The 20647-nt window shown below is 37.6% G+C and overlaps 1 long non-coding RNA gene across 1 annotated transcript; it reads right to left on the bottom strand.

Moving 5' to 3' along the window:
• Positions 1-13381: 13381 nt before the first annotated feature.
• Positions 13382-19443, bottom strand: LOC133224288 (uncharacterized). Its single transcript, XR_009728823.1, has 3 exons — positions 18739-19443; positions 15385-15592; positions 13382-13610 (listed from the first exon to the last, which is right to left on the bottom strand). It is a non-coding gene; the product is annotated as an uncharacterized LOC133224288 (long non-coding RNA).
• Between the last annotated feature and the right edge of the window lie 1204 nt (positions 19444-20647).

The raw sequence follows: 20647 nt of genomic DNA on the forward strand, positions 1-20647 counted from the left end.
CTCAATCAATCAGACCCCTCTGTGCATATCTTTTTAATCTGCTCTTTTAGCTGTTTTATTACAACACGAGCATTAAATATGTTTGTTTCAAATTTAACACGAATGCCTCCGAAGGACTCTTGTCAATTTAGACATAAATCATGAAGTAAACAAGCTGGATGGAAAAATCCTCTTTCTCGGGCAAGAGAGTTAAAAAAACAAGGGATAAAAAAATACCAGCAGTATTCCACATCAGTGTACAGGCAACTATTCTGTATATGCAGCCCACAAGGCAGGAAAAAAAAACATACAGAAAGATAAATATGCAGCACTGCAAAAGACTTCCATGCACTTTTACATGACTACACAGAGAATCTAGGGAGTGCTAGTAATTACAAGTACTCTAACATTCTGCAACCATCATTATTTCCTCTATTTGATAGATACTTCTTATAGCAGAATGTTTTATTTCCTATGTTAAAAAATAAGCTTTTGTTTTTATTAAATGCCATACACTTAAGAAAAATGTCTAGATTTCAACATTATTACTGATGCCAAGGTATCACTCTATCCTTTCTATACCTTTTTTAGGTTAAAGAAATAAAGGGTATTTCAGGTAGGCTGCTTAGGTCAGAAATCTTTCTCACCAATTTGTTAAACGGCGATCATCATATATGGACAGAATGAGTCTATTAGTTCTATAGAGAACCAAGAATTTTATTTGATGCCACAGGGGAAGTTTTCTCTGCAAGCCACATGCCTTTACATCCCAGTTTAATTTTTTTTTTTAATATCCTACTGTATCAGCTATATAAAGCCACCATGTGCCTCCACCAGAAAACCAGAAGTTTAGAAATGAAGTGACAGAGATTTCTGCAGCCTTTGATACAGCATTTTAAAACCCATTCTGGGCTGCAAAGACGTCTTCCAAAGACATATTGTGATGTCTCTCATCACAGAAATAACTCCGGATAGAACAAGGAAAAGAGAAAAAAAAGACACTGAATATGTACATGTCAAAAGAAGAGTCATGAAAAAAAAAACAAAAAATCTGGTATCAGATGATGAGATATAACTAGCTATCAGTCAAGATTTCCTAAGTGCCTTTATACAGTAGGAAAGCTTCACAGTCCCTATTGCCATGCACCTGGGTATCTATTCGAGAGAGTCTTAGTGTCAGTTTTTTAAAAAATATCATAGCTATCATTTCTTTGTCAAAGTACTATTTAAATTAATATAAAATAGGGAGGTTTGAGCCAGTTAAAACAAAATGAAAGAGCAGGACCGAGGGCTGTATTTTCCAGGATATTTAAGGAAAAAGAAAGTGTTCTTAAAAGACTGTACCCTTAGGATTTGCTTACCTTTGAAACAAAATTACACAAAAATTCTGTAGTTTGTCAAAACACAAATACAAGGCCAAAATCTCAAAATCTCACATGGCAATTTTCTCTGAAGTAAAACTTACAGATGATTTTCTGCACGGTAATTCATCTAACAAAGACCTGTTGTTGTCACAAAATGATTTTCACTAACAAATCAGCTTTGCAGAGTGTTCATTCTTATTTATATTTTAAGTTTTTATTTTAATCTGGATAATATGCAGCAATTACAGGATAAATATATGTCAAAGCTCATGGGAAATGTTGCTCGTAGAGTCCTAAATTTCTTGACTGACAAAATGAGCACAACAGCCCCTCTCATTTACACGACATATTTTTGATCCAGATACAGTGGAAGTATTTGTAAGTACATGCATTTTGTTTGCATAATATCAAGGTGCCCTGATTAATGCATGGTGTTTACAACGTGAAAATTGTCATACTCTTTGCGTCAACATGAGAAGCTGGCTTGGCAGCTGCTAGTTGCAATAAAGTAAATGCCTCATGAATAATGTTCTGCTTTCCATGCCTGAACTAAGCAGAGTCCTCACCGTCCACCTTTTGCCCCCAGTTTGGTCCAGCTTGTTAATGGAATTGGTCTGCAGTGGCAGTGTGCAAAATGTATTCCTCTTGAGTGTGAATATGTTTGCTCACAGGCTTGCATGCACATGATCTGGGTTTTGTGGGGAGCCCATTTCCTCATGGAGCAATCTGATCCCCCAGCCATGGTTTTGCAGTTTTGTTTTCTTCCATTAGTGACCACTTAGTGTTCAGATGGCAAAAACAACCAGCACCTACCTCAAAAGGTACCTCCACGTGTTTCTGATTTCTTAGAATAATTCTGCAGCAGGAAAGAGGGGGAAGAGTTGAACACTGAGCTGCCAGCCAGCTCTGACTGAGCCATCAGCAGATACTACATCAATGACCCAGAGGCAGCCTTGAAAACTACTGCTTCATAAACCCAAGATCATACAGTTACCACCTAGAAAATGAAACTCACAATTTCCTTTCCTTCCCTAAGAAAAGTTCAAGTCACAAGATTCAAAGAGCAATCCTCAAAAAGAGACTTAAAAAAGACCCTTCCTCACAAATCCAGAAACCAGATTTGGGGTTAGAAAAATTGTTTCCATCTTTACACGCTTTATATTGTTAAGTCCGGACTTTAACCCGGCTGTATGAACTATTTCTTAAGTCTCACCCTGAGTTACGTATTCTGTTTTGGTCCTTCTTCACAGAACTTCAGATTTCATTCCAGATCGCATTCCATCCTGTCCAGGATTGCAGAACACTTTTATTTGCATGTTGTAAGCAGCTTTTTGCAATCTGACTAGCTCTTCCCAGGACTGTACACAGTCATTAAGCTCATCTGAGCGTGCTCCTAGCTGCTTACACCCTAGAAGCACCACCTAAGTAAGAACTTAAACCTTGAGTAAAGGCATTTGGTGCAAAAATCACACATGCAAAAATGAAAGTAGCCCCATTCTGTACCAGTTCAGCAATTCGACCATCATTACATCATGTACGTACTGCAGCAGGCAGAGCAAAAGGGGGGGAATCATACTTGAATGTAACACAACATAGTGCATTTGGGAAGAACTTACATCAAACAGTAGTGCTTATTCTACATCCATTTGTAAAGCTCAAGGATACATCATGAACTCACTTCTGAGACTATGAAAAGCCCCTTGTCATCAGAAGTTTGCAATGCAAGTACCCTGAACAAAATCCTGAACATATTACTGACGAAATTCATCCTTGTGCGGGAAGTGGAGCATTGACAGGGCAGCATGGGCACTGCTACAGTCTAGAACTGCACATGAGCAGAGGCAAACATTAACAACGGAGCACGTTGTTCCTGACCACTGCCTGTCACTGCTCCGTGCCTGAAAGCTGTTGTCCCGCCCGTGATGCCGGGGCAATCGGCGGGTGGGCTCTCCCAGTCTGTGCTGTGCTAGCATTAGCAAAAAAGTTTGCATGACATCCTCTGCCAGCAAGGGATGGAAATCTCCTGTATGGGGTAACAGTGCGTGGTACAGTAACTTCTTAAGCTGTTCCAGCTGTTTGCAAATAAAATATGCGTCTAAGCCCCCAGTCTATACAAACTGATTTTGAGAGGAGCTGTGTTTGTGTGTGTGCCAGATCAGGCCCATTACAAACTTCGAACAAGTGTAAACAACTGTTACATAGAAAAAAGATCTAGAGAAGACACCAGTGACATCGATTAGCATGTAAATACTGTACTTCTTAGTAAGATCTCTCTTGTTGATATGTTTAGTTGGCAGCTACATACCTTTGCACTCCCATACATTTTAGGGCTTGAAGTCACTTGCTCTATTCTCTAAAGTTTACTCAACCTGACTCCTTCTGCAGTTGAAGCAGCTTCCATTTTAGTGCTGCACAAAAGCACAAGCAAAGCTACAGTACACAAGAATAACAGCTTCATGAAAACATAGAGCCAAATGCATTATAAGCATGCTGAATTAAGTGGAATTAAACAAAGTGTAAATATGGTTCATTCCCTCCTCCCCTTTCAGTACTGTCCTCTCTGATACTGTACATACAATCTCGCAACTCAACCACGTTGCTGCGCTGTGTTCAAGGAGTATCATTCGCTTAATCTTTGTTTCACTCCTAGAATTTTCTAATAGCAAAACTCAATTTCAGGCAGTTCTGGTCTCCAAGGGCTGCCAAACCTGCTGCTCCTTTGCCCCACCAGTAACGGATTGCCCTAAAGCAAGACGAAACCTGCACATGTTCAGTGATGGGCGTCACATGGAGCAGAAGCAATTAGGTAAACTCAGTGCAAAGGTAAAAAGTGAGATGGCCGTGAGCCTCAGGGGGGAAAGATAGGTAAATCTGCGCTCAGGCCCAGCACTACCACCACCAGCCATGCAGAGCAGGCAGCTGCCTAGGGCTGCAAAATGTTTAGTTACACTTTCTTGTGCCAGTGACTATGCCTTGTGAGAGGCCAACGTTTAATGTTTTGCCTAGAGCAACAAAATCCTGTAGCTGGTGCTGGCTGCTATATTCAGGGAGGTCTTCAGGAATTGCTTGCTGGTGACTGGGAAAGCACTCACTGTTTCTCTGTAAGCAAAACAACCATGATGTTTTAAGAGCACAGCTCCTTAAACCACCTGTTCAAATCTGCTAATAGCAGGTAGTCTTGCCTTTTCAAGGGTATTACTCAAAGATGATAAAAATACTAAATAACCAAAGATAAAAACTGTCACTGGTTGTTTGCATCCATTTTTTGTGGTTGCACACAATTATTTTTGCAATCATTGTAACCATTAGCATACCACAGAAAGTTCTGGTGGGATTGACTCTCGGAAATTAACTGTAGGATATGCTTTAATGTCTTGTTATTCTGCTTCCTTATTCTCCTAAAAAAAAAATTAAGTGATAACTTGAATGTCTAGAAACAGCCACAATTTAATCTGGAGGAATTATACACAAGTACATCGGCACTGGCAGTGTATCTGCCTAAAAGACTATGTAATACTACAGAGAATTCAATGACATGCAATACAGCTTGGAAACATGCATTTTTTAAAAATAAAACTAAATATATGCTACAAAATTTGAGTGAATTGAAAATATTTTAGTTTTATGATAAAATGTATTGTAGATATTTATGCTGTATTCAGTAAATATGAGCCATAAACCCTAAACTAATGCCAGATTTTGCTAGACCCAAGACTATGGGAGAATCCATGTGTCAGCCTAAACTCTGTACCCCTTTGACTGCCAAACTCAGGCCCTGTTTAGGTAGAGAAGACCTCAGTAGTGGGGATGCATGGCCAAGGACCAGGGCCAAAACTGGCTTGAAGGCATTTGGCCTCAGTGTTCCAGTGGCTCTATTTGCCTGTGGATCCTATGATTTCAGAATGTCCAGGAGATTTGTGTGCAAAACTTGTCATCATCTTAGAAGACTACAAGGGAAATTTTGTGAATTTTCCTTTAAAGTGTTTGTTTTCAAACCACCCAGATGTTACTGGATAGGGATTTGGTCTACCTGATGAAACCAGTCACACTTTTCAGTACATTTTGAGCACAAGTTTATCAAATGGCTCAATGGCAATGTATTCTAGGGTCCTTGAAAACGAAAGGCTGAACCAGATGATCTTTGGAGGTACCTTCCAACATGGGCTATTCTATGATTCTGTGATAGGGCAACACGTTTTACGTTGGACTATATTATTTGCATATTTACTGCTTTATTGTATCTTTCAAAATCAAGCAATCAATATAGTTTGGGCTGTATTGTGGAAAAAATGAAACTGCTTGGTTGACACATGATGGTGAACTAACTGCATTAGAAGCTGTGTCTCTTATTTCTCTTTAACTCAGAAAAGGGCAAAAAAATCTGGATTTGTTCTGTACAAAATTGCAATACTGCAGGCTAAAACTTCCCTTCTCAATGTAAAAACTTTCCTTCTCAATTTAAATTCATTTGAAATTGTTATGCTTTACAAACTTCCAAATGGGATTCTAATTGTTGACAGACATTTTATATTACATGTGTCTATCACTTTGATTTAATATGCATTTTCAATGAAATTTAAAAAGGCCTCTAAGGTGGCAATTTAACAGCAAGACATGCTGTGAATTTTAGATATAAAAAATATCTAGTTTGCAAGGATTTTTTGTACATGTGAAAATGTCCCTCCAAGAAAAAAAATATTCAGAGATTGTCTGTATGACTGAATTATCAGAAGCTAAATATCTCCAAGAAGATTACCTGCTGTTTTAATCAATCACAGTCATCAGAGGCAAATCAGGTTTTACATTTATGCAGCACTTCAGTAGTGCACCTCAAAAAGTATTAACCATGAAAGAAGTAAAATGTATTTGGAAATCTTATGTCTGGTTTATTACATCTCATGACCTGATTTAATTTTCTTCTACAGAAAACCCACATTGAAATGTCTGTAAGTAATAGGTACTTCTTGTCAACTTTGATAACAGACATTTGAAATTCCTTTCAAATGTATTTTGAAAGATAAGAGCAAAACTAGCTTTTCTGTGTCCCTGAAAGAGTGGAAACCAGACCTAGGAGAACATGCAAGCTACAGAAGGGACCTGTTCTATATCAAGTCTACTTTTGAAATCAGCAGAACTGTAGTTAATGTATATGCCCTAATCTACAGACATGAACAGCACAGCAGGAGCAACTGCATCTTTAACAAAGAGTTTGTTAAACAAAATTTTAGCTACTTCTAAATACTTGCATTTTCTTCATAACTTTAATACAAACATCTTGACTTTGGCTTATTTTATATAAATAGCTTTAGATCATCTTGTTTTAGTGGTCATGCAGGGTGTCCGAAAACCTACACTTGATGGCAAGAATAAACATTCATTAAACTTCAAAGGCTGCCAAAAAGTCAAGCTATTTTGATTTAGAGGGATCATTTAAATTAATCCCTATGTTTGTGTAGAAAATATGTAATGTAATCCATTTCTCTGTCTCCAGCTTCAAGTCACCATTGGGGAAAAAAAAAAAAAAGCTTTACTAATGTTTCTTGTCATGAAAAACTTGGGGAAAAATGAAGAAAGACTTCCTATTGTTTTAAAGAATTTTGGCTTAGTGACATTGAGAAACAAATACTATAATGCACAACTATGTACTTATATCTCTGTGTAACTGCTATTAAAACTAACACACACAATAAAGCTCTTCATTGGGAGCAGTAAAACCTGATTTTTTGTATGTGTCTATATACATATATATAATATTTTTTTTAATAAAGAGCCAATTACTTTTTTATTTTTTGGCTTTCAGGCTCAGCACCCCAAGTCTTGTGCTTGTCATCTGAGTACTCTTGTGGTACAGAAACCTCATGGTCACCTTTGTAACGTATCTCCCTTTTTGCTGAGCCTCTCTTAAAATTGGGGGAAAGCTTTAACAGCATGAAGAGCTTGTTTTTTAACTTAATTGTAGTTTAAAATTAGTCCACTCTTCAGCAGGAAGAAGTATGTAGAGCATGCTCTGTCAGAAGCAGCGAGGGAAGAATAAAAGGAGTGAGAACCCTAGCTATTGTAAATCACTGAAATGCCACTGAAGCCAATAGGACTCTGCCAATTTAGACTAGCGAGGTTGTGTCCTACTATTTGTGCAGAAATGTTGAGGCTATAGGCATATCCCTGAGGTGTATAAACATCTGTTGAAAGCTGACTGTTAGGGTGCAGGGGGTGGATTGCTCCTCAGCAAATAGGACCTTGCTGAAGGAAACCTTCCATTTTTGGGGAGTGGGAATTTTGCCTGAGTAAAGAGTACAGATGATCCTTCTTTGTGCAGGGGTTATACTGGATACAGTGAAACAGTAATTTCCATCTGGACTTTTGAACTTGCACCCGTCTGACTGTCCTATACTGATTCATGCAAAGTACTGTACGTGAATGACCAGTAATGTTTACAAAATGAATTAGTTTGACTCCAACACTCTAGCCAGAAAGTAATTAAACTGAAAAACCAAGCTATTTCTGAAATTCCAGCTCCCCTAACTTAGAAACTGCATGCTCTTGTCTCACTAATCAGTGTATTAATGTAAAATATACATGTTCTATACTGAAGGACAATTAATAACAGCAGTGATTTTGAGCAGTCTAACCCCCATACTGCTGTTTTGTGGTGGGCAAGTCTGATTGCAGGGTATGGTGCAGACACAAAAAAAAGTGAAAATGTTTATCAGAAAATAATTAGATACAAGTTGTAGTATGATTATTTTTTTCTTAAATTAAATTCCAATTAACATTTTATTCCACTTCTTTCAAAGCAAATACATATATTTATAGACATACATTCAGGAGTCTCCTTATGCAAACATTTTTAGTAAGGTTATTCATAACTGGTGCCCCTAAAGTCTTGGAAGCTCTGGTTTATTTTCTCATCAACTGTCCTAATTGAAGCATTCAAGAACATCAGAACTATCTTCAGAATGATCTCATCCTATAAAAACCATCAGTTTTTGTTAGATTCATAATAGTATAAAAATCATTATGAGAGAAAACAATCTTATTTAATCATTTTGTTTGGGATAGTCTGAAACTCGAAATGGATCACAGAAATTTTCCCCAGAAAACCAGCCTCCTAATCTGAAAAGCACCACTTCATATAAAGCTGGAAATGTCTCAGAGCCAAATTGTTTGCTCCTGTAAATGGTTAGAGCTCCACAGAGGGAGGATATGAAATGGGGCTCTGTTGATTTTCCAGCAGAGCATCTGAAACACTTCCCCCACCCTAGTCACTTAAAGCAAAATTGAAAGAAAAATAAACCCTGATTAACATGTGAGCTCTTCATTTGATGCAAATTGGCATAACTCTACTGGTTATCTGACTTAAGCAGAGTTAAAACAGGACTTACCACCAAGAAGATCCAAGCCAGGATATTTTCCTGTGGGTGGGTGAGAACCCGATTATTCAGCCTTATTCAGGCTGAAAACAAAGAATGTACAACAGAGCTATAGATCAGTTGTGAAATCAGTTCTTTGCAGGGAGGGAGGCTAAGGAGGCTCAGTTCTTCCAAAATTAGCAAATGCCAGTGTGGTGTGTACCTCAGGTCAAATAACAAGTGACCATGATGCTGCCCGTCTATATCACATCTGCATCCAGCCCCTGGTAGCTTTTATTGCCTGACTAAACTTGAAAATTTAGGAGTGTTAAAAAGGAATAACATCTGAATAAAATAGCTTGGCAGGATATCTTTAACATTACCTAAAAATCAGAAGTTAATAAATAGGTAAATTTAGCTGTAGCTTCTCTTAAGTAGTTTAAACATAAGTCAATAGTTATGTCTTTTGTTGTCTCAGGGCTTCTACGGGAGCACACAGAATTTCATCGGTGATCTTTCCACACTTTTATAGCATTATACCTTTTTACTGTTATCTGTCTGTACCCTTATCTGGTGTGTTATCAGCTGTATGAAAATAACTATCAGTGCCTTCACTCCACAGCAAGTATCAATAGGAAGAATGACAGTGGCTAGTTTGCACACTTGAAATGGTTTATTTGTTGCAATCCTGTGCACAAGATGTTTATCAGTAAGCACCAGACAGCCATGCAGAAGAAGGAGCCTTAATTCTGTCTGAGACAGCCTCTTATTGCTATTGATAGTTAGCATCAGTGTCCAGTCTGAGAAATGGAAGTGCTGCAGGCAACTTCAGTCAAGACACCCTATTGATCTACTGCTTCCTTTGCGTCCCTGAAGCTAGAGAAGAAAAATAAAAACGGGAGGTAAAGCTGGCTGTATAAGGGGCAATGCAGCAGTCTATGACTTACCATCATTCAAAAGGGGTGTGTATGTGCATGGATATTCCTGATATTCAGTACCTCAGACAACTGTAAATCACACACCCAGCCGTGATAAATATAAATGTCAATGTGTTGGAAATGTCCTTTATGTAAGGGGTGTCACTAGAACTACATTTTTAGCATGAAACATTTTTGCTGCTTTTTATTTTTCATTGACTTATTGTGCTTCTGTTATATCCTGTCTAACACAATCAATCTAAAGCATAATATCTGAGAGTCCTATTCATAAATAATACATATTTGGGTCATTTTCATTTGTATTCTACAATGAAGATTTACAAGCCAGGAAACAAAACAAGAAACAATGTGTGGAATGCTCTTATTCAGTGGATAAGAATATATTACTGTGATCAATTAATCTGCTTTTCTCTGCATTAGGTGGACATCTTTATGGCACATCCATAAGGGTTTATAACTTAGGAGAGACAGAATCAGCTCTAAGGCTCTAACATAAAATGCCTGTACTCAAAAAAGACGAACTTTTCCAAAGTTGTTTTTTTTTTTGTTTTTTGGTTTTTTTGTTTGTTTGTTTGTTTGTTTGTTTGTTTGTTTTTCCAATGGGAAATGTGCTTATTTTGACAAACCCAACAGTATGTTGCTCTGTGCCTACACTACCTCTCATGTTAAGTGAAACATAAAAAACATGAATACATTTTACCATAGCTAAAAGTCAAAATAATAATTCTGGTGATCTCTATAGTGTCATTCATCCAAAGATTGTCATGTTCCTCTACAAATAATATGAATTCATTCTATAGGAGGGCAAACTGACACACAGAAAGAATCAACAGCACGAGTTTTTTCAGCTAAAAGTTATTAGGCAAAATTAAGTTAAAAAAGAAAAAAAAAAGAAGAATCTGAGTATAAATTGCAGGAGCAAATCATAACAAGAAAGGTGAAAGAAAGACTTAAATTGGTCTTAAATGGTTAGTATACCCATACCTCATATGAGAAACTAGTCACCCATGCAGCACCAGTAGAACTGGTATTCTGATGATGGGTGATGTCAGAGGAGCAGCAGTAATGGCCCAGATATTTATAAATCTTGCCTGCACAGGAGGAGGAAAAGTTAGGGCTTGGTGAGTAAAAATCAGTCAGTGTTAACTTAGGAAGGAAAGTCAGAATACACAGGGAGTTTGCTGGCAATACAAACCAGTGAGAAAAAGCCAGGGTGAATGGTGGGATGAGGACAAAGCTAGCCACTGTGATGGTTCCCCTGCTTTCCTCAAGCACTGGGAGAGGCAGGCTGTGCTATGCTCAGTGCTTTGGGCTGTGGACCCCCAAGTAGGTTATTGTATTAGTTTTTCAACTCTGGAAATTTGCTACAAGCTCATCTCAGATGAAAAGTGAAATGAGTTTTGCAACTATGGCAAAAAAGCAATTTTATATTTCATAGGCCTTTTAAAATCCTTTTCAATAGAAAATAAAAATAACAGTAAGGAACAACAACAAAAAAAAAAAAAAGGCTACATTTCTATTCCTGTTTTTATAGTTTGACGTTGCAGATGTTTCTGGGTCAGAGGTGAACATGTCTCTAGGTGTCAAAAGATGCAATAACCCGAGTCAAAAATGGCCCAGTCCCCAGAACCATGACTGTGTGCCAGAATATCTCCACCTCAGAAGCTTGCTGGCAGCAATGTGCTCCAGGTGTCTTACACAACACAGTCCTGGTAGTCATTTTAATATTTTCCGTGCTCATGTAAATGGACATGATTGTGTGTTCATCAAATGTGGGAAAATCCCACAGAATTGTATGCCATCTGTTTATAAGTAAAAGGCCTGCTTTGCTGACAATTTAGTGCAGAAAACAGAATGAAAGCAAGCCCGCTTTTGGTTTGTTCTGTTTTGGCTTTATAAATCTGAGGCTTAACATCATGTCAAAACCCTAACAAAGTTCAAAGGTTCATTCTGTTTGGATAGCAGTCCTTTTCAGATATATGAATATTACCTGAGCCCCATAGAGCTCTTAAATCTGCACCATGTGGCTACACTCTAGTGAAACCCTGAGCACACAGCATTCAGCAGGACACGGTGAGGGTTCAAGGGCCACATTTTGGGCAGTTTGTTGTTTGCATAGATGCTCTGGATCAGAACCCTGTATAAAACACTAGCTGACAGCATTTCAACACTTCTGGTTGGCCTCAAGTAAGATACTCAAGCTGATACAAAACCTAAACTGCTCATTTAAAAAAAACATCACCTTATTTTATTTGCTCTTTTGTAAGAATTAAAGGCAAATTTAATTCAGTTAATATAGTAGATGTCAATCAAAGCATCCATCTTTATTGTTTTGGTCTCTTAAACAAGATTGGCAGAGAAGAGGAAGGCTGTGGTCGCAGTGATTTTCAGTGTCAAAATTGTATTTTTCTACAGCAAACTGATAACCAGACCAGGAAATTTACACCTGAGTATGCGTCAGATGTGTTCAGAAGTTGATGACAAAGACTGTTTCAAAAGCATATTATCGTTATATTCCATCAGGGAGTGAGATCTTGTCTTGGGTGAAGAAGAGTTAACATAGCTGGCAGGGGAGAAAAACATCAGAAGAAAACAAACTGACAAAGCTAATCAAATCCAGATATATGCAATCTAAAATCTCAAATGGGATTCAAGGTAAGCTAAAAGGATACTGCAACATCAAATGCTGTTAAACATCCAATGTAACCTGAAGAGAAGACAGAACAAAATCTCTGTAGAGGCATACACCAGATGCTCAGCAAGGTAGGTCATTGAGATCAGCTTTACTGCTTTACATGGGCTTAACCCTGCCCCTAATGGCCTAAAGTAGATATCTTAACCTTTCCACCAGCATTGTACTGGGATATAAAAGTTGAGAAAAAGAGTGTGAAAGTGCCTATGGTCAGTTAATTGGGAAAACAACCAGTTCCCCACAGTATAATCTAACCATTTGCCAAAAGAGACATGTTTTATGTTTCAATCAGAAAAGTGCAAATCCTCCAGTAATGTGGCAGAGACATTTACTTTGAAAATTAAGAATCTTAGTTCCAAGGTCAATCTGAGGCTTCCTGGGTTCATACTAAAATACTTTGTGGGGCAAAGAAATATTTACTGGGTTCTAGGGAGCAGGGAGTGGATGTGCAGTTTGAACATATTTCAAGTCAGCCTGGGAGGTCTTTCTGGTTTTATATATTTGTGTCTCCTCAGACAACCTTTTACTATTTTTTTTTTTCCTGAGAAATTGGAAGTGAAGAAAATGATGACATTTTTGTCAGTACATTTCAGTTGGGCCATTTCCTGCACTGAACCAAAGAACCTAATTACTGGCTTCCTTTCCAGAATGCATTTCTTTCCAGTGCATCCTATGAAACTATATGGTCAAATTTTGCCCAAGAACTGTCATTTTTCCTGTGTTAAACTAGAATGAGTTTCTTTATAAAGCAATGGTTTGCTTTATGTGACCTTTGACAATGAGAGTGTTGAGAGAATGACATTAGATGTTGTAGAGCTTATGTCAGGGAGCTTCTTAGGCAGTCGTAAATTAAACAACAGCATTTTACAAATGAGCTCCATAAAGAGTAGGTGATTGGAAGATGCTGCAGGTTAACATCTGAATAGAGAAACTATCACCTAGCTCAGGAATGACAGTAGCAGATTAAAAGAAATATTCAATAATATCTATCATATTTTAAAAAGAGAGAACTCCTTACCTGCCAAAGGAGCTTGGGAGAGTTAATGTCTCTGTGTCAAAAAGACTGAGAACAAGTGAAACAGGATGATAATGATTGCCAGAATCTTACTTGCCTGGAGACATAATATTGGACAACCAGTTTAACAAGGCAGGTGCCAAAAATCCTCTTGCAGATGCTATGAAGCAGCTTTCAAATGAAAGAATGTACAAGGACCCCCATCATCTTTTCCTCTCTATGTTTTCTGAGTTGTTCATTAAACCAGGGAAACCTCCAGTGAGGTGTGATGACCTGAAAACAGACAGAAGGTAAAGAATCAATGTTTTAAGTAAAACAGCAATTATAAAAAGATCTACAGCTTCTTCCATTGTAATCAGGTAAATTACCAGGAGTGGCGTAAAGCACCTAAATTGGAGAAAGAGTGGAGGAAGGGGAAGTGGGGCAAAAAGAAGTTCCCTTGGGAGATATCCAGTAGGATGCTTAGTCTGTGTAGAGGGCAAAAGGTTAAGTGAAAATGAGGTGAAGGAATGATTAGATATAGTCAGATCAGAGACAGTTAAATAAAGGAATGTACTAACCTAAGATAAATGTGAAGAAGCATGTCTGTGCTGAGTGTGTTGGTGTAGCTGTTCTTCAGCAGTTCAGGAACCTGAGAGGACGAAACCCTGTTCCCAGTCTGTATCGGTCCTAGCTGAAGCACTTCCCAGCAAAGAAACAGAAGGGCTAAGGGCTTCCTCTCTACTACTCCAACAGTGTAAAAGGACATTAAAATCCTCTAATTACATCTACACCTTTTGCAGGTCCTTGTTTACTGCTGGTGTGATAGAAATCATTCTTAGTGGTGAGAAGGGAAGCCGGGCCTGTGCTTCCTTTGTCTATAGTATTGAACAGTGATGCTGTTTAAAGTTATAGTATTGAACAGAAGTACTGATAAGTACTCAAAAGCTACAAACGCTGGTTGCTGCCACTTTTTATGGGTCAAAAAGCATGGGTTTCCATAACAATAAACAACATTAGGTTTAAAGACGTGCATAATATAGCAAATAAATGCTTCAGACACAGTCTATGTAAAACTTCATTAAACGTTTTGTTAAATCTCCATTCTTAGCCTTCTCAACAAAAATAGCCTGGATAACAGACAGCACCAGAAAAGGTCAAGTATCTGTACTGACCAGGTCTGGAAAGGACCATGAGAATTTTGTCCAAAAGCCTTTGGTGGTTTACAGCCTTTAAACATATCTAAGAATGGCCTTAAATTTCTAAACCCCAATATGAAAACTCAAATTCTTAGACACATAATTTAGAGGTTAATATTTTTTTTCTGCCTCCTCAGGAGCTTATTTAACATATAGACAATATTTAACATATTTAACAATTAGAACTGGGAATTACGAAGTTGGAGCTTTAACCCATCTGCTAGTTGTTAATACCCAAACTGGATTTTTGAAAAGAAATTTTTGTGCTCTCAACAATTTTGGTGTTGCAACAATTTGAAGAGAGAAATTGGTGTGTGTTCTTTTCAGAATTTGATTAGTCACAGTACTCATTAAGTCTATCTGAACTTATCTTTAAGACTAACACAGATCCCACATATATTTATGTCAACCCTAAGCTACAATGAAAAAAGTGAGAGTCTGTAAATGAGGAGTTTCAAATGAAAGAGGTGGTTGAAGCATTTTGACCCTATTCAGTGAAGGTCAATTTTCCTCTGAATTATACCTGTTTCCCTGTCTGGCATTTCAGTTACCTTCCAAGTGTCTATCAACAGTTTGTAAGTGGCATTCAACAATGAAGAAGAAAACAAGCTGCTCACAAGACTCCCCTCTTATGCATGCGATAAAAAATAGAGTTCCACAGGAAGAGACAAAAGAGTGTTTGGGTCTCACTCATCTGTGCCTATGGGAAAGGAGTGGTGAAGAGCGGCCAACAGCTCCAGGAAACGGGTAGGAGGGGTGAGTACAAATCAGCTTTATGAGCTAGCAAATGATGGATGGCTAAATGCCAACTGAGAGAGCATTGCATACAATTGAGTTTGCATTGTTGCAATTATTAAAGGTTATTTTACTTTTAATTTTTTGTGGTAGGTGTTCTTACTCCTTCCTTACAGAAACCCTTGATTTTCACTTGCTAGATACTCAGATGCACTTGTCACATCCAAAAGGTGATTCTGGTTCTCAGACGCCAGGAAACCTTTCAACTGATCAAAACACAGCTGCACAGGCTTGCCTGATCTATTAATGGGTGCCACAAGTCTGGGGTATGTCTGTCTATACCTGTGAAAATAGATATAATTAATATAACAGATACCGTAAGTATATGCAAATCCAGGTGGTAAAAATGACTTATAGTAAGACAAGGTTTTCAGTTGCCAAACCAAATCAAGGTATCAGAATCACTTAATCAAGCATATACAATGTGCACTCAGACTACTACTGTTGTGGGGACATCAGCAATCTCTTAATCTATTTTATTTTACATTAAGCTTGTTTTTTTAATGAAACATCTTAAGAGACACAATTTTGTTTAATCATACTTCCAGGCTGTTACCTTTCCGCAGCCTTTAAAATGCATTTTCCATTATTTCTTGCAAGTTGCTTGGACTTACAATGTCAGACTGTAGGACTACATGAGTTGCTATTTAATGAACACTGATCTTAGGTATTAAAACAATGAATGAGCAACTTTCTGTTTCATATAAAATGCTTTCAGTGTAAGTCAGAGAACAGAATGTTTTCTTATAGGTAATCTTTTTATCCATTACAGAAATACATACCACCCCTTTTACTAACAAATAAGAGAGGCAATATATTCAGTATGCTTGATTATATTAATACATTTTATATTACAATTTTATCTTCTTCACTCTTGACATTTATTTCTACTTTAATGAGACAAAATGCCTGTCCAGGAGCTCTTGACTTTAAGCGCATTCTTAACATCAGCATATTAGCTGTCACATTCAGGCTAATAGGCTTAACTTCCCTGTTTGGGATCTTTGTTAAACAAGACCCAGCCCCCCTGATTTTAAAAAATTGATGCAAATGGAAACTCTCACTGTAGTGGCACTGGAAAGACAATAATGCTGCTTCATCATCATCATCATATGAACATTCTTTATTATTGTTTGCTCCCAAATATCTTTATCTAAGTGACTCTTCTTGTAATAAAAGATACTGAACAAAAAGTAGATTAAGAGAGATTCTGAAGCCTTGATTTACAACAGTTCATTCTGAACCCTTAATTTTGTTCAGTTTTGTACCGTGAGGGCAAATGATTGTAGCTTTCATCATGATCTCAAGCATTACATTTTAGCACACTGATCTTAAGTGCATGCAGATGGGTATTACATCCTTTTTTTTTTTTTTTTTTTTAAAGGATATTACAAGGCCCAATGTAAGCATATTAATACAAAAAACCAAGATGGCATTTTTGCATAACCATGGGTAATTCTGAACAATGTTTCAAGGGACCTCTGGTTCCTCTCAGGAATCTAGATGAAACAATTGCAGGTTTTGAATATATTTCAGTTCTGACTCTTAAATCACATTAGCATGTATCGCATTATCAGTGCAAGGCAAATCATAAACGAAAATATGCAGCTGATGTGATCTGGTTTTAAGAACAATTTAAAATCAGATCCCTCGTTAATTATGTCTATTTTAATGGAAGGAGACAAAACCATTTACATGGCATTTAGACAAGAGTCCCATCCTTTTCTTCCTCTTAATCTGAAACAACTCTGCGGGATTTGGAGTTTCTGTAAAAATCAAAACAAAATGAAACAACCCAAACCCAACAGTGACAGATTTTCTGTATATATCTTGGGTTTTTTAATTTACCTTTTTTTTTTTTTTTCCTACTAGAAGGAAGTTGAAATACAGTGGTTAAAATTCTCTGTGGATTTGATCTTTGCTCATTGTTGACCAAAGGGCTGTTTCTACCTTTCTTAGTGATGCGGGTGTGTCTCAGTGGGTCAGAAGTACCACTCAGTATCAGAGAAACTGAATGCACTCTTGAGGAGTGTTTCTATATTCAAGCTGCCTTTCAGTGGTTATGGTATTTCTGACTTCTTACTCTTTTCTTGTGAAACTGGGAGATAGTGGTTGTTTGCTTCCTTGTTTGCATGCATGAGGAAGTGAGAGAAAAAGAATTCCATCTGCCTGACTGATCTGGCATTTTCAACTCAATTTCTCACTTTCTCCTGAGGAATACTCCAGCTCTTCTCACTCATATACACTGTTTAAGTGCTGGACATATGCTACAATAATAACAATTATAAATAATTAGCCTAATGGGGTGAACGAATAACACCAATTAGTTGTTGTGATGATGTTTCCATGACAAACTCTGGCCTTATGGAGTTGTTCATTTTTAAGCCTAAAAGCTTTCTGATATCTTTTGTCAGCAACAGTATGACTTGACCACCTGAATTATTAAATCTCTTCACTGATGCACAGTCATGGACTGTGTGCCTACTTCAGCCAAAATTTCAATCAACAACTAATGCAGAACTAAGTTTAGGCTTAACTGTAAAGACTTAGTCATAATAAAGCAGATTTCCTTATGAATGCTTATTAAATATTTTCATTGCCTATTTCCCGAGGAAACTTTAAAAGAGATGTTAGTTTGCACATGTACTTGGTTACATACTGTCAAATCAAACCCTGGTTCAGAATAACATTTCAGCCTGTTAACTCCAGGCTCATTAGCCTAAGTCATCAAACATAGTGGGCTTCCTGACATGTCTAAACTTAAGTAACATTCAGAATATACATTTTATTGAACTGAGAGTTAAATTGAGACATGCTTTTGTCCAGCCACAGAGGACAATGCTTCTTGCAGAAGGAATATGTAGGTATGTGCATGAGACTAAAATGCTTGGTGTCATAACATTGCTGCTAGAACTGAGTATCTATGAACATAATTCTCAATCTGTTAACATTAGGCTGTTCCTCCCAGCACTCTAATAGGTATTGCAGTAACACTGAACAACATATGTTGATTAGTATGATTTTTAAAAAGCTTTACATGTGCTTAAAATTTAAACCGCATCACACCAGAGACACAAGTAATTTTGAAGGCTCTTTATGCTTCTCACCCTTCCTCTGCTAAAACCAACAGTTCAGTGAACAAACCGACATTTTTATCTTTTTTTTTTTTTTTTCTTTTTGTCTTCCTCTCTGCACCACATCTTGACTGTAGAGAGAATGAAATTATATAATCATGCATCAGATCATCAGTAAACTTTTCAGGTCTGCTGAAACAAAATCCAGAGGTCCACATGTTCACTGAAATAAACAGGTATCAATGAGTTTAGGATGATTCACATTATCTGCACCATGTTCTGTCAGAAGGGATAGATGTTCTTCATCCACTCTGGTATAAAAATCAGACACATCAGTGTAAAATCTGGACTTACCCCACAATTTACTGCCATGTTTTCTATTCTGCAGCTGACCTGTGATAACCCCTCACTTGCAGACAAGGAAAGGAAGCTGAAGGCATGATCCAGAAGTCTTCCAGACCTCATGAGCTGTGTTTCCACAGTCAAAAATTTTCAGGGAGAGACAGATAAGTGTTTTGTTAAATTAGGGACTTAAAAAAGGAAAATGACTGGGGAAGTCACAACTCAAAAGGATGGTGACTGCTTTTGTAAAACTCCTAACTGGGTCACCAAACACAATCACTAAGTGTCCAGCATTCTTTACTGGATATTAACTCACCAAGATGTTTCTGCACACACATTTAATACTTCTTGTAACCCGTGTTTTTTTCTCAAAGAGCACCCTTCACAGCCATTAGCACACTTGGTGAGAGTTGGAGGCCTGGCTGCAAAAAAACGCTTGCACTGTGCTGTACAGTTGTTGCTCCTCCCTAATGTCTCTGTAATAGGCAGTTCAGCGCAGCCACTAGAGCTTACACCTATCTCATTTTCTTGCTCACTGATGTTTATGTAATAGCGATATCACTGCTAGAGTATGCCAGTCAGTAACATCTTGGAAACAGGAGGAAAAGAGACAGACTTGAAATGCTCAGATGAGTTAATAGCAATATGAATATTCGTATTGCCTTTTGACAAGAGGTTATAGCAGTTCAGAGATGATGAGAGGGTCTGAAAGCTCTGTTGATTTGGCACCTCAGTGGAGTTAGTGCCTTGGAGTATTAAAAATAAAGGAATCAGACTGATAACTTCTATTGAAGTAATGACAGGTAGGTCTGACAGTAGAATCCCCTATGTACTTCAGCAAGTCAGAATCTTATCTAGTTGATACATACTGTATAAAATACCATTTTTTAAAGCTTTTGGTTTGTTTTCAGTCTCAATTTTCCAAATATTTGACAAGTTCCCAAACCTGCTATAAAAATACCCAAGTCACAAGCCAGTCAGATAAAAATCTGTTCATTGTAAAAAGGGAAGGGTGTAGGGTGGGGAAGGAAAGTTTTGTTGATAAGTTTGCTACACTACTAAAACATGTAACCACAGCCTGGAGCTAAAATCAGCATTCATGTGAAGTTCCTGTTTATTAAAGTATATGAAGTATATTCAGCAAAACTGTATGTTGTTTTTGAAGGAGATGCACCCTAGTAATCAACATGTAAGACTAGAGAAATACAAGTGATAAAAGCAGTCCAAAACTATGCTTTGTCCCATTCGGAGTTTCTTGACAACATATTCTTAATTGAAATAAGCAATAATACAGGAGAAAAAGGATGAGGAGAAAACACAAAGGTGTTTATCAAGATGAATCCAGGCCCACACTGACTCGTCTAAATCTATATAAAGAAAATGGTCTGCAAGTCACTCTGAAAGTGATGGGAACCCATTCTTGAAACACATGTCTTGAAAGAATGTCAGAAATCTTGTTCCTCTTTTGGCTGCGGTTACAGATGCTTTCTCCAGACAGTGGGCTCACCAGTTTCAATTGTCTGGAGTACTCAAAAATACATTTTCCCCTGGAAGATGGTCTGGATATGCTTACAATGAACATTAACTAAATCAAATGACTTTCACTTCAGGATAAATACTTCAAGGAAGTCTGTTAGAGACACTTATAGTAAATTGCTATTAATTAGTTTTTCCAATCTACTTAGGTTGTACTAATGGACACAATCACTTCTAACATATGCAGGTTAAATTCTGCTGCTCCCAATATGCCTGCAAAGGCACAAGGTAAAATGAAGATATTCTGCTGCAGGAACATATGAAGGTACTTTAGGACAGGTGAAGAATCCTGCAGTTCTTCTGTGTCTCTGAGTTCTGCTGGCTAAGTAACAACCTGGAGAAGCTGTGTGCTCTCACTGCCAGACAGTAGCCCCGGTGCTTGGGC

This window comes from Neopsephotus bourkii, unplaced genomic scaffold (genome assembly GCF_033783945.1).
Source record: "Neopsephotus bourkii isolate Nb327-2 ecotype Australia unplaced genomic scaffold, CSIRO-AGI_Nbou_v1 NB_1671, whole genome shotgun sequence".
NCBI classification, from domain to species: domain Eukaryota; kingdom Metazoa; phylum Chordata; class Aves; order Psittaciformes; family Psittacidae; genus Neopsephotus; species Neopsephotus bourkii.